General features: G+C 42.6%; 1 protein-coding gene across 1 annotated transcript in view; it reads left to right on the plus strand.

Moving 5' to 3' along the window:
* The window catches only part of LOC124616058, a 352,315-nt gene that overhangs the window by 31,567 nt on the left and 307,445 nt on the right, over positions 1-13,303 (plus strand). The window lies entirely within an intron of this gene.

Genomic DNA, 13,303 nt, shown 5'->3' on the forward strand with positions numbered 1-13,303 from the left:
GGAAGAAACACAGAAAGACAGGAACTGTCGGTGACATGCCTCGTTCAGGCCGCCCAAGGGCTACTACTGCAGTGGATGACCCCTACCTACGGATTATGGCTCCGTGAAAGCCTGACAGCAACGCCACCATGTTGAATAATGCTTTTCGTGCAGTCACAGGACGTCGTGTTACGACTCAAACTTTGCGCAGTAGGCTGCATGATGCGCAACTTCACTCCCGACGTCCATGGCGAGGTCCACATTGCAACCACGACACCATGCAGCGCGGTACAGATGGGCCCAACAACATGCCGAATGGACCGCTCAGGATCGCATCATGTTCTCTTCACCGATGAGTGTCGCATATGCCTCCAACCAGACAATCGTTGGAGACGTGTTTGGAGCAACCCGGTCAGGCTGAACGCCTTAGATACACTGTCCAGCGAGTGCAGCAAGTTGGAGGTTCCCTGATGTTTTGGGGTAGCAGTATGTGAAACCGACGAACACCGCTGGTGGTCATGGAAGTCGCCGTAACGGCTGTACGATACGTGAATGCCATCCTCCGACCGACAGTGCAACCATATCGGCAGCGCATTGGCGAGGCATTCGTCTTCATGGACGATAATTCGCGTCCCCATCGTTCACATCTTGTGAATGACTTCCTTCAGGGTAACGCCACCGTTCGACGGCCCTATCGAACATGCCTGGGATGGATTTAAAAGGGCTGTTTATGGACGACGTGACCCACAAACCACTCTGACGGATCTACGCCGAATCGCCGTTGCGGAGTGGGACAATCTGTTCCAATAGCGTGTTGATGAAGTTGTGGATAGTATGCCACGACGAATACAGGGATGCAGCAATGCAAGAGGACGTGCTTCTGGGTATTGGAGGTACCGGTGTGTACAGCATTGTGGACCACCACCTCTGAAGGTCTCGCTGTATGGTGGTACAACATGCTATGTGTGGTTTTCATGAGCAATAAAAAGAGCGGAAATGGTGTTTATTTTGATCTCTATTCCAATTTTCTGTACAGGTTCCGGAACTCTCGGAACCGCGGTGATGCAAAACCTTTTTTGATGTCCGTATATTGTTGTCGCGTTGGTCGGGGTCCCACGTGTGTGATACGAATACGGAATCGGCGTGTTCAGGATGGACTTACCCAACATTACGCGGACTAGTTCCTGGGAGGTCAGACATGGTGTTCGCTCAGTCGCGCAACCACGTAACTTACTTTGAGCCAGGAAATGGACTTGTTTGTAACGAGACAATTATCTACACGCACAGGCGACGACTTCTGGCTTACCACGGATTGTCGTCACGACGACCATTTTGCGGCTTCCCTTGACACCGTTGCAGAGTCTGGTGCACCGACAGTGGTGCACCCAGCCGTAACACAGGACACAGGACAGGCACCACATCGTCTTTTCACACGAGTCTCAGCTCTGCGTACAGTTTCACGATGGACACTCCCGTGTTTGGGGCTAGCTAGAGTAACGAATGTTGCCATATTGCGTTCGTCACCATCAAACACACCCAGCAGCTGAAGCAATGGTATGGGGTACCATTAGATACGTAAACCGGTCACCCCGGGTTCGCACATCCGGTAATTTGGACAACTGCCGTTACGTACAGTATTTTACAGGCTATGAGATGGGTAATTCTTAAGCAGTTAATAAAACATTTGTACCGTTTTTATTGTTAGACTGCAAAACCAGACTAAAAAATCTTAGTTTATAAAACGGAAGTGACCTTTAAAAACCCTGAAAATCGTCTTCTGAAATTTCTTCTTCTTCTTCTTCTGTTTCTTCTTCCTTTTCATCGTCATCGTCGTCCTTTTCATATACACTTCACTGCCGTCGACAGAGTTAGTTACGCCGCGCTTCTTGAAAGATTTAACAATAATGTCTTCTCTCTAGACCACGACTGTTTGAATGTATGTCGTTTTAAGGCTCCACTCGGCGTGAATTAATGTTAGGTTTCATCCATCATCCATTTGCTTTATTCTACTCTCATATACTTATTTGTCGAGGCATCAAGCGGTTACAATTGTGAAGTAAATCCTGCTGGAATAACAGTAACCGTTGTACTTCCCTGTGTCAATTTCTCTTTCACAGAATTTTTCAAACGCCTACTAAACTGATCTAGCACAAGAAGAGAACTCTTCTTCAATAAAGCACCTTTCCTTCTCTACCACACTCTGTTAATCCATAATTTCATACCAACATCGTCCATGCAACCCTTGTCATCTACGTGAAAAATAACACTTGGCGGTATTTCAGAAGGTTTTGGCATTATTTTGCGCTTGAAAATTATCACTGGATTAAGTTTAGTACCGCCAGCACAACATGAAAGGACAACAGCGCAGTGCATTTTCCCATGATTACTTATTTTTGTTGTTACTCGGTAAATCAAATGTCAGAGGAGTTTCGTCCATATTAGCTATTTGGCTTAATTCCACACTGGTTTTCTTTCGATGTTGAATAACGAAGCGATGGAAAGATAATATTTTCTCTTCATACTGTTATGGAATTTTCTGACATATTTTGGTTTTTGTTCGCATGCTAAGTTCACAACGCTTTATAAACGTGTAGCGCCAACCAACTCCAAGTCTGTTAACTTTCACTGTAGCAGTGGCTTACGAGTGTGTATATGAATCATTTTTGTATTAATTCCAATGCCATTTTCACGGTGTCCTTGAACCCATTTCAATATTTAATTTTCTAGTTTTGACCATTTTGCGTTCAGTCCTCCATTTGCACTTTCAGTCTTCCTCATTTTTATCAGTTCTTCCTCACTAGCCCACCGGTCGCGGGCTTAAGCTTTTATATACTGCCATTTTTTAATACCTGATGTTAACCTATCATAAAACGATTGTGCATATACAGCTTCATTTGTATTTTAGTGATACTACGTAAATGGTTAATGTCCAGAGTGATGGCATTTTAACGGAAATGACCAAAAATATAATTCGTTCATTAAAATTACCCATTATCTAATATGGTTATATAGAATTGTTTTGCATAATAACTGATGAATTACTGTTGTTCCATTGGTTGTTTATGTATGTTATGTTGTGTTCAGGGTCTGAAGATGATGTTGTAACAACATCGAAACTAGTCGCCAATAAAACCAACACCTTAATACAGCTGGAGGAATTTCGTCATTTTTTAACGTATGTTATACTAGCTGACGTCCCAATTGTTCATTTCAATTACGGATATACGAAGATTTTTATGAAAGGGTTGAACGGGGGGTGCCAAGTAGGGGTAGAGTCGATTTACGTTTCTTTTGAAACTTCCTGGCAGATTAAAACTGTGTGCCGGGCCGAGACTCGAACTCCGGACCTTTGCCTTTCGCGGGCAAGTGCTCTACTAACTGAGCTACCCAAGCACGACTCACGCCCCGTCCTCACAGCTTTACTTCTGCCAGTACCTCGTCTCCTACCTTTCAAACTTTACAGAAGCTCTCCTGCGAACCTTGCAGAACTAGGACTCCTGAAAGAAAGTTTCATATCAGCGCACACTCCGCTGCAGAGTGAAAATCTCATTCTGGAAACATCCTCCAGGCTGTGGCTAAGCCATGTCTCCGCAATATACTTTTTTTCAGGAGTGCTAGTTCTGCAAGGTTCGCAGGAGAGCTTCTGTAAAGTTTGGAAGGTAGGAGACGAGATACTGGCAGAAGTAAAGCTGTGAGAACGGGGCGTGAGTCGTGATTGGCTAGCTCAGTTGGTAGAGCACTTGCCCGCGAAAGGCAAAGGTCCCGAGTTCGAGTCTCGGCCTGGCACACAGTTTTAATCTGCCAGAAAGTTTCATATCAGCGCACACTCCGCTGCAGATTGAAAATCTCATTCTGGATACGTTTCTTTTGTTTTTGCAGATTAAACTTAGGTAGGTAAGGAGATACGTCCACGATCCCCTTAAAAAACAGGGGGAAGGGGTAAAGTCTTTGATTTAAAAAAAATCCGGGCCGGAGATTTTCTTCGCTCAGATATTGCTTTGTCCTCATCATTTCATCTCACCGTCGTTGACTGGCAAGGCGCAGATATGGCATCAAATAAAGATTTCACGCGGCTGAGCAACCATAGACGGGGTCACCTGGTCAATAATACGCTCATTTCATTTCCCATCCAGCCACAGGTAGTCAATGACCGTTGTATTTGATCTCGACGTCTGTGCAAGGGACAGGAGAGCCCGCGTCATCCTGTTGAGAGAAATTCGCTGTTTTCAACTATCACAGAGAAAAAATCGAACGTACGTTAGGGATACCGAACTCCCCTAAATCAACTAAACAGTTCTCTTGCCGTGATACAATTTCAAGTGATTCATCAAACGACATGCTCAGCGGAGTATGACCAACGTCGAGTCGCACCGTTTTCCTCGATTGCTTCATTAATGATTTCAGATAACTGATTGCTGGAAGAAAGTCACTCATGTATAACTGCCATGTCCAATTGAACATAGAGCTGGCGATCCTCGCTAGTATACCTGCTATCGACATGACGTCCGAAGGAAGCGTATCCCGTGACTCCAGTTTACTGCTTTGCAAAAGCCTCTGAAACATTCTAGTCATAGAAATTGCGTTTACTGGTTCAAATGGCTCTGAGCATTATGCGACTTAACTTCTGAGGTCATCAGTCGCCTAGAACTTAGAACTAATTAAACCTAACTAACCTAAGGACATCACACACATCCATGCCCAAAGCAGGATTCGAACCTGCGACCGGAGCGGTCGCTCGGCTCCAGACTGTAGCGCCTAGAACCGCACGGCCACTCCGGCCGGCTTGCGTTTACTGTTGGTTACTCTAGTATCTCCACATTCTTCGGGTTGTAAGCCATCGACTGTCACAGGGATCAGCCACGTAACGTATTTCATACCACCTGCAGAACTTCTCCATTGACGGGTGTCTAGTCGGACGCAGGTCCGTTATGAGCAGTCTCGTTGTGCAGCAAGCAATCAACATTCGTCCGTATTTCACCGTCCATGTCAAAGTCGTCACGATTTACCAGTCACACTGTCGTTTACTGCGCAACAAATTTGTCACCACTGTACTTCTAAGTAGTCGTTGTAGCCTTCAGTCCGAAGACTGTGATGCCCGCCGCGCGGAATGGCCGCTCGGTTAGAGGCGCCATGTCACAGATTGCGCGGCCCCTCCCGCCGGAGATTCGAGTCCTCCCTCTGGCATGGGTGTGTGTGTGTTGTTCTTATCATAAGTTAGTTACGAAGTGTGTAAGTCTATGGACCGATGACTCCAGCAGTTTGGCCCCTTAGGAATTCACACACATTTGGACACATTTTTTTGAACTGTGATGTCACTCTCCACATCACTCTATCTCGTGGAACTGTTTTAATAGCTGCAGAACTACTCCACCCTACGTGCATTTGCACTTGATCACTTTAATCAAGTCTTGGACTTCCTCTTCTATTTTTACCGCCCACACTTCTCTCCATGATCAAATTAACTGTTTCCTGATGATTCAGGATTTGTTCTATTAACGTATCACTTCTGCCCGAAAAACCTATACCTCTTCATTATCTATCCATCTAATCGTCAACCTTGTTCTGCAGCATCACATTTCAAAAGCTTCTGTCCTCTACTTATCTGTACTTACCTGTAATGTTTATTCGCCTTGTCTCACTTTCACATAAGCTTACACTTCAAGAAAAGGCTTCAGAACACTGAAACTTCCATTCTATGTTAACATGTTTTTGTTTTTCCGTAATTTTTTGTTGGTTTTGCCGTTCTACACTTTATATCTTCTTTATTTCTGCCAACGGCAGTTATTTTCAGCCAACATAAAAATACTCATCTACTGCTTTAGCGTCTCATTTCCTAATCTAATTCCCTGATTACCTTCTGATTTAATTAGATGACGCTCCAAGACCCATTCCTCTTTTTTGTTTAAAGTTTATTTTTTCACCATTTTTCAAGACACTGTATGCTCCTTTCAACTGATCCTTCAAGTTCTTTAATATCCCTGACAGTTTACTATGCCGTTAGTAAAACTCAAAAAATTTATGTCGTCTCCCTGAATTTTCATTCCATTTTCAAATTTCTCCTTACTGAGAAATTACTGTTTTCAGTGTAAATTTGTCTAACTGGTTTATATTCACCATCCACAATTTCACGGTATTGTCTTTTCAGTATCCACTAAACTGAAACACGTTTTTACGGACTATTCTAATGGAGGCTCTGTCTTCATTCATCTTGTATTATCAAACAATGCCTATACTGGCTTGGAATTTTTTAATAAATAGAATAAAATATCGTCTTCTCCAGAATTGCTTGTGTTAATTATTTTTCTTTTCTACAATTTTGTATGTCTATATTCGTCTGTTCAATAGCTCACACATCAGAAATTTTCATTAGTGCTTCTCATTCACCTGAGCTACCGTCCAAGGAGTTCGCAATCTTTCCTACACTCAATTCATTATTATGTGAGAAAAAAGAAAAAAAGTCGATGATAGCAGTTGTTGCTGTTATTTATAAATAATAAAGTTTGTGACAGATGAAAATTGTATGCCGGATCGTGTCATCAACCCGGAACGGTGCGTTTCACCGGCAGCGCTTTGCGGTCCGAGCTATCCACACCCACGGCTCACGACCCTCCCACAAACCCCCACTTCTGCCAGATCCTCTCTCCTGTTATTCAAGCTTCACAGGCCTTCCTCCATATCTTCCGGATAATCACTCCTGGAGGAAAAGGTCCGGTGCGGTGTGAGTCGTGCCTGTATAGCTCAATCACTAATAGCAAAAGCCAAGGTGCCGGGTTCAAGTTCCGATCTTGCAAACAGTTTAATCTCTCAGAAAATTCCAAAAGTGCACACAGTCAGCTGCAGAGTGAAAGACTCGTAAGTGAATAATAGTATTTCTCTAAACGCATTATTAGGTGATATATACTCACGAACGCTTAAACGACAGTTGCCTGTCGAAGAGACAGAATTTTCGTCGCCACGACAAATGGAGTAATCACGTGACTGGAAGTCGTTCGACGGCCTGCTGGCTGCCGAAGTGACAGTTGAATGCAGTATGGGAAGGATGCAGCATATCACCACATTCGATTGCGTCATTTGAGTGCATGGAGATCCAGAGTTTCCGAAAAATACGAGATGATGGATTTCGCTTGCCGACTGAGGTGTTGGATGAATTCTAGTAAGGGTGACATTTAAACGGGATGATATGGGACTCTTGACAGGTATCCAATTCTTCCTCGGGTGAGAGAAACATGGACCGTTTGTTTGCTTAATGCGATGTGCATCATCAGTAAGAAAATTCATTACACCAGCTACATCTACGTGACTTTCCTGCAATTCACACTAAAGTTCCCCGCAGAGGGGTTTTCGAACCACCTTCAGACTATTTCTCTACCACTCCTCTCTCTAACAGCGCGTGGGCAAAATGAACACAATAAACACAATACACAGAAAGATAAGATTCACAATGGAAAAAGAACAGAACAACCAAATAAGCTTTTTAGATATAACCATTAATAAAGAAAACAATCAGCATAGTTTTGAAATCTGCCGTAAACCTACAACAACTGACACAATCCTACATCAGACTTCTAATCACCCACACTCACAGAAACAATCAGCACTCAGATAAATGCTTCGTAGACTCAACACAGTACCACTCAGCACAGAAAATTACCAGAAAGAACTAGACATCATCTCACAAATAACAACAAACAATGGGTACAATAGGGATCTAGTCACCAAATTAAACAAAAAAATTAAAAAACAAATACAGTCAGTGAACACAGTACATAAACACCCACAAACACAGTACAACAAAACACTACACAAACAGGCACAAACAGTGACAGAACAATAACGTCACAAAGAATGCAGGAAAACAAGAAAGAAGATTCAAGACGATACACAATGACATATAAGCACAAACTCACACATAAAATAACAAACATTTTCAAAAGATAAGGGATAAACATAGCATTCAAAACAGACAATTCAATCCAAAGGCATCTTTCAAAAATAACAAAAAACACAAATATCTTCAAAAGGCAGGGATATATCAACTACAGTGCAACACATGTGATGGAAGGTACATAGGACAAACCAGCAGAACATTTGACACCTGGTACAAAGAACATATCAGAGCATGGAAATATGGAACGAGCCACAACTTTTGCAGAACATTTGAGAGAAAATAACCAGAAATCTAATAAAGAGAAAATGATATGAAAATAATTAGAATAAATAATGAAAGACATCTCCTAACATTACAGGAAAATTATCATATATACAAAACAAAGGCTGAAGAGAAACAACTACTAAATGACCAAGTAAATATGACTAACAACTCACTGCTTACACTAATTGATCATATAGTAGATAGAAATCCCAACAAATGATTACTCATCTGATTCCTCTCATAAGTATATACAGGAAAATATAATAATAATAATTATTATTATTATTATTTAAAAATAGTAATAAAAAAATTAATTTTTATTCTATTAAGAAATCTCTCTCCCTCTCTAACACACGCACACACACACACACACACACACACACACACACACACACATATATATATATATATATACACAAAACAGTTGAATGAAGAAAAATGAGAATGTTAGTAACACTTAGAAAAACAAATGAAACACCTGTATTAAAAAAATGGCAGTTACAGTGATGTGTAACGTAAACAGTGAACTGAAAATGAACTGTAAGATGTCCACCTGGTTGTCAGATGAGAAAAAGCAGCTTGCTTGGATGCAATGAATTAGAAGTTACCTGCAAGTACCTTTCCATTTCATAAAAAAGTTAAAGAACTATTTTTAAATCTATAATCTAGCTGTGAAACCATAATCAATATGTAAAGTTGGCAAATCATGTAATATTTCAGGGCACACAATGAAGATGCCTTGTAAAAAAAGGTGAAACTCGTCTGGGTGCATAAATAAAAAATAAAAATTCCTATGTGCACTTGTTTGAAACAACTGCAGTTTACTTAAATGATTCCGTACGAGCTCTGATGTCTCTTATTTATTGTAATGATCAGTTTTCCCCGTATAGATGGGTGTCATTCGAAGGAGAACATTGGAGATTGAAATGTCTGGAAAATATCTTGCGTCAATGAAAAACGCTTTATTTTCATGACTGGCACTCCATCTCCCTTATCATATCTGTGATAATCTCTCCCTTATTTCGCAATGATACAAAACGAACTGCCCTTCTTTGGACTTTTTAGATGTCCTCTGTCAATCATATCGGATAAGGATCCCACAGAGCACAGCAGCACTCTAGCAGAGGATGAACAAGCGTAGTGTAGCCGCTCTCTTTAGTAGACCTGTCGCATCTTCTACATGTTCTGGCAATAAAACACTGTCTTAGCTTTGCCTTCCTCACAACATTATTTAAGTGATCGTTCCAGTTTAAGTTATTTGTGCTTGTAATTTCAAGGGACTTAGTCGAATTGACAGTCTTCAGATTTGTGTGATTTATCGTGTAATCGAAATTTAACGAATTTCTTTCCGTGTTCATTAGGATGGCCTCACACTTTTCCTTTTTCAGAGGCAATTGCCACTTCTCGTGCCACACAAATATCGTGTCTAAGTCATTTTGCAATTGGTTGTGATCTACTGATGACTTTACTAGACGGTAAATCACAGTATCATCTGTAAAAAATCTAAGAGGGCTGCTCAAATTGTCTCCTAAATCTTGTATGTAGATCAGGAACAGCAGAGCGTCTATAGCAGTTTCTTGGGGAACGCCGCAAATCACTTCTGTCTTACGCAATGATTTTCCATCGATTACTAAGTATTGCGACTTTTGTGAAAGGAATCACGAATCGAGTCGCGCAACTAAAGCGATAATCAAAAAAATGTTCAAATGTGTGTGAAATCTTATGGGACTTAACTGCTAAGGTCATTAGTCCCTAAGCTTACACACTACTTAACCTAAAGTATCCTAAAGACAAACACACACACCCATGCCCGAGGGAGGACTCGAACCTCCACCGGCACCAGCTGCACAGTCCATGACTCCAGCGCCTAAGACCGCTCGGCTAATCCCGCGCGGCAAAGCGATAATCCATAGGTACGAAATCTGAACAGAAATCTCTTGTGAGGAACGGTGTCAGAAGACTTCTAGAAGTATATAAATATGGAATCAATATGAGATCCCCTGTCGACAGCACTCATTATTTCATGTGAATAAAGAGCTGCTTGTGTTTCACAAGAGCGATATTTTCCGAATAAATAACGACTGTGTTAAAAATGGCTCTGAGCACTATGGGACTTGACATCTGAGGTCAGCAGTACCCCTAGACCTAGAACCACGTAAACCTAACTAATCTAAGGACATCACACACATCCATTCCCGAGGCAGGATTCGAACCTGCGACCGTAGAAGACTGTGTGTCAATAGACCGTTGCCTCCGAGGTAATTCACAATTTTCGAACATAGCACATGTTCCAAAATCCTCCTGAAAAACGACGTTAGTCATGTGGGCCTGTAATTGAGCAGATTACTCATATTTCCTTTCTTGAAAATTGGTGTGACTTGTGGAACTTTCCAATCTTTTTGTACGGATTTTTCGTCGAACTAGCTGTTGTGTCGGAATACTCTGAAAGGAACCTAGTTGGTATGGTGTCTGGACCTGAAAACTTGCCATTATTAAGTGCTTTAAGCTGTGGCCGTCACTCGCTCCAGAGACAAGATGTTGCTTGTGTTAATCTCCTAATTATCTAGCCTCAGTCCTATTAAGCGTATCCAGAATGAAATGGAACGAGATGAATGCGGTCTGTACTCAGTCCCTTGTCAACTCTCGTGTGTTGTGGGCGGCGGTTGAGCTGTAGTGGACCAGTATAGCTTCCCCTGCGACTGTTGTTTGCTGCAAGGACTCCGCTACTCGTGATACACATGGGCTCATGACATTTTCCTCTTATCATGCTCCTCGCTGCTCTGACAGCGAACATCTCGAGTTGCGACCATAGTATACACTGGCAAGCTAAAAAATTATGCCATCTGCATAATACCATGTTGGTCCACCTCTTATACATCAGAGACTCTGTGTAGCCTGGTTTCGACAAGTTCTTGATAGGTTTCGGAGGTATGTGGAACCAGATACATACAATTATGAATCAAAACATTATGACCACCTGCATAATACAGGGTGTGTTTTTTAAGTAAGTACCGTTTTGAAATTAAAGAAAGACGTGCTAAGATATCTCAACAATTTTATTTTTACATGAAAGCCTGTACCTTAATCTACATTTATACATAATTTCCGTCAATATCGAGGCACTTGTCATAACGTTGTACCAGTTTTTGAATATCCTCCTCATAGAAGTCTGCCGCCTGACTTGTCAAGCGCTGCATCACCACTGTTTTGACTTCGTCATCGTCTTGAAGGCGCTGACCACCCAGGTGTTTCTTCAAGTGCAGGAACAGATGGTAGTCACTGCGCGCAAGATCGGGGCTGTACCGAGGATGATCTAGAGTTTCCCATCGAAAAGATGTGATGAGATCTTTGGTCTGATTCGCCACATGCGGACGGGCATTGTCTTGCAGCAAAACGATGCCCTTGCACAACTCCCATGGACTTTTGCTTTGATTCTGGTGTGACGTAGGTCACCCATGTTTCATCGCCCGTAACAATTTGGCTTAAGAAATCATCACCACCGTTGTGGTACCGCTCAAGGAAATTCAATTCACTGGCTAAACGTTTGGTTTTGTGCACATCCGTCAGCATTTTCGGTACAAAACGTGCGAACAATTTTCGGTACTTCAAGTGCTCGGTCACAATGCCATACAAAACACTACGAGAAACATTAGGAATGCTGTCCCGCAAGGAGGAAATCGTAAAGCGTCTGTTTTCTCTCACCTTATTGTCTACTTCCTGCACCAAACTTTCATTAACGACCGAAGGACGCCTACTCCGTTGTTCATCATGCACATTTGTGCGGCCATTTATAAATGCTCTCACCCAATGTCTTACCACTCCATCGTTCATAATGTTTTCTCCGTAAATTGCTTAGATCTCAATATGAATATCGATCGCTTTTACGCCTTTAGCACTAATAAATCTTATAACAGCCCGTTCTTCACAGTCGGCGGGACTCACGATTGTCGGAGTTATCTTCAACACTCAGTACACAACTTAAACAAGGAAGAATCAGACTGCAGTGGCGTCAGTGCGTAGATTAAAGTACAGGCTTTCATGTAAAAATAAAATTTTTGAGATATCTTAGTACGTCTTTTTAAATTTCAAAACGGTACTTACTTAAAAACGCGCCTCGCAGCTTGTTTGTCCATTTTTAGAACGGAATACATCACTGATTCTGCGTGTCAGGGATCCGACAGTTTGTTGGTGGGTCTGTGGTGGTATGTGGCAGTAGATGTCTACGTACAGGTCGTGTAATGCGTAAATAACGGGCAGTTGATTTGTGTATGCGGTGAAGGCGCCCGATAGCGACCCAGATGGGTTCCACCGAATTTACGTCGGACGAATTTGGTCACCGATACATCAACGTGAGCTCACAACAATGTTGCTTAACCACTGTAGCACGGTTTTGGCTTCGACACACGGACAGTTATACTGTCGAAAGATGACATCGCCGTCGGCGAAGACATCAAGAATGAAGGGATGCACTTGGTTCGCAGCTGTCAGCGTGTCTTCGCTTACATGTCCCAAGCGAGGGCAGGAAAGTGTCTCCTATAGCATAATACTGCTCGCGCGAGCCTGCGTCCGTGGCGCGCTGCACGTTTCGAGCTGCCATTCATTCTGATGATGGCGTTTGTGGATACAACCATCGACATAGTGTAGCAAAAATGTGATTCACCCGAAAAGCCGATACGATCGAATCCCGATGGTCCATTCGTAATTGACGATGTCGTGGGTCAACATGTGAACAGGTAGAGGTGGTCTGCTGCGAAGCTCAGTGTTCAACAATGCGCGATGAACGATGTGCTCCGAAACACTTGTGCGTGTACCAGCATTGTACTCTTTCGGCAGAGATGCAACAGATCACCATCTATCCTACACTACTGGCCATTAAAATTGCTACACCACGAAGATGACTTGCTAGACGCGAAATTTAACCGACAGGAAGAAGGTGCTGTGATATGCAAATGATTAGCTTTTCACAGCATTCAGACAAGGTTGGAGCCGGTGGCGACACCTACAACGTGCTGACATGAGCAAAGTTTCCAACCGATTTCTCATACACAAACAGCAGTTGACCGGCGTTGCCTGGTGAATCGTTGTTGTGATGCCTCGTGTAAGGAGGAGAAATGCGTACCATCACGTTTCCGACTTTCATAAAGGTCGGATTGCAGCCTATTGCGATTGCGG

The sequence above is a fragment of the Schistocerca americana genome, chromosome 5 (genome assembly GCF_021461395.2).
Source record: "Schistocerca americana isolate TAMUIC-IGC-003095 chromosome 5, iqSchAmer2.1, whole genome shotgun sequence".
Lineage (NCBI taxonomy): Eukaryota > Metazoa > Arthropoda > Insecta > Orthoptera > Acrididae > Schistocerca > Schistocerca americana.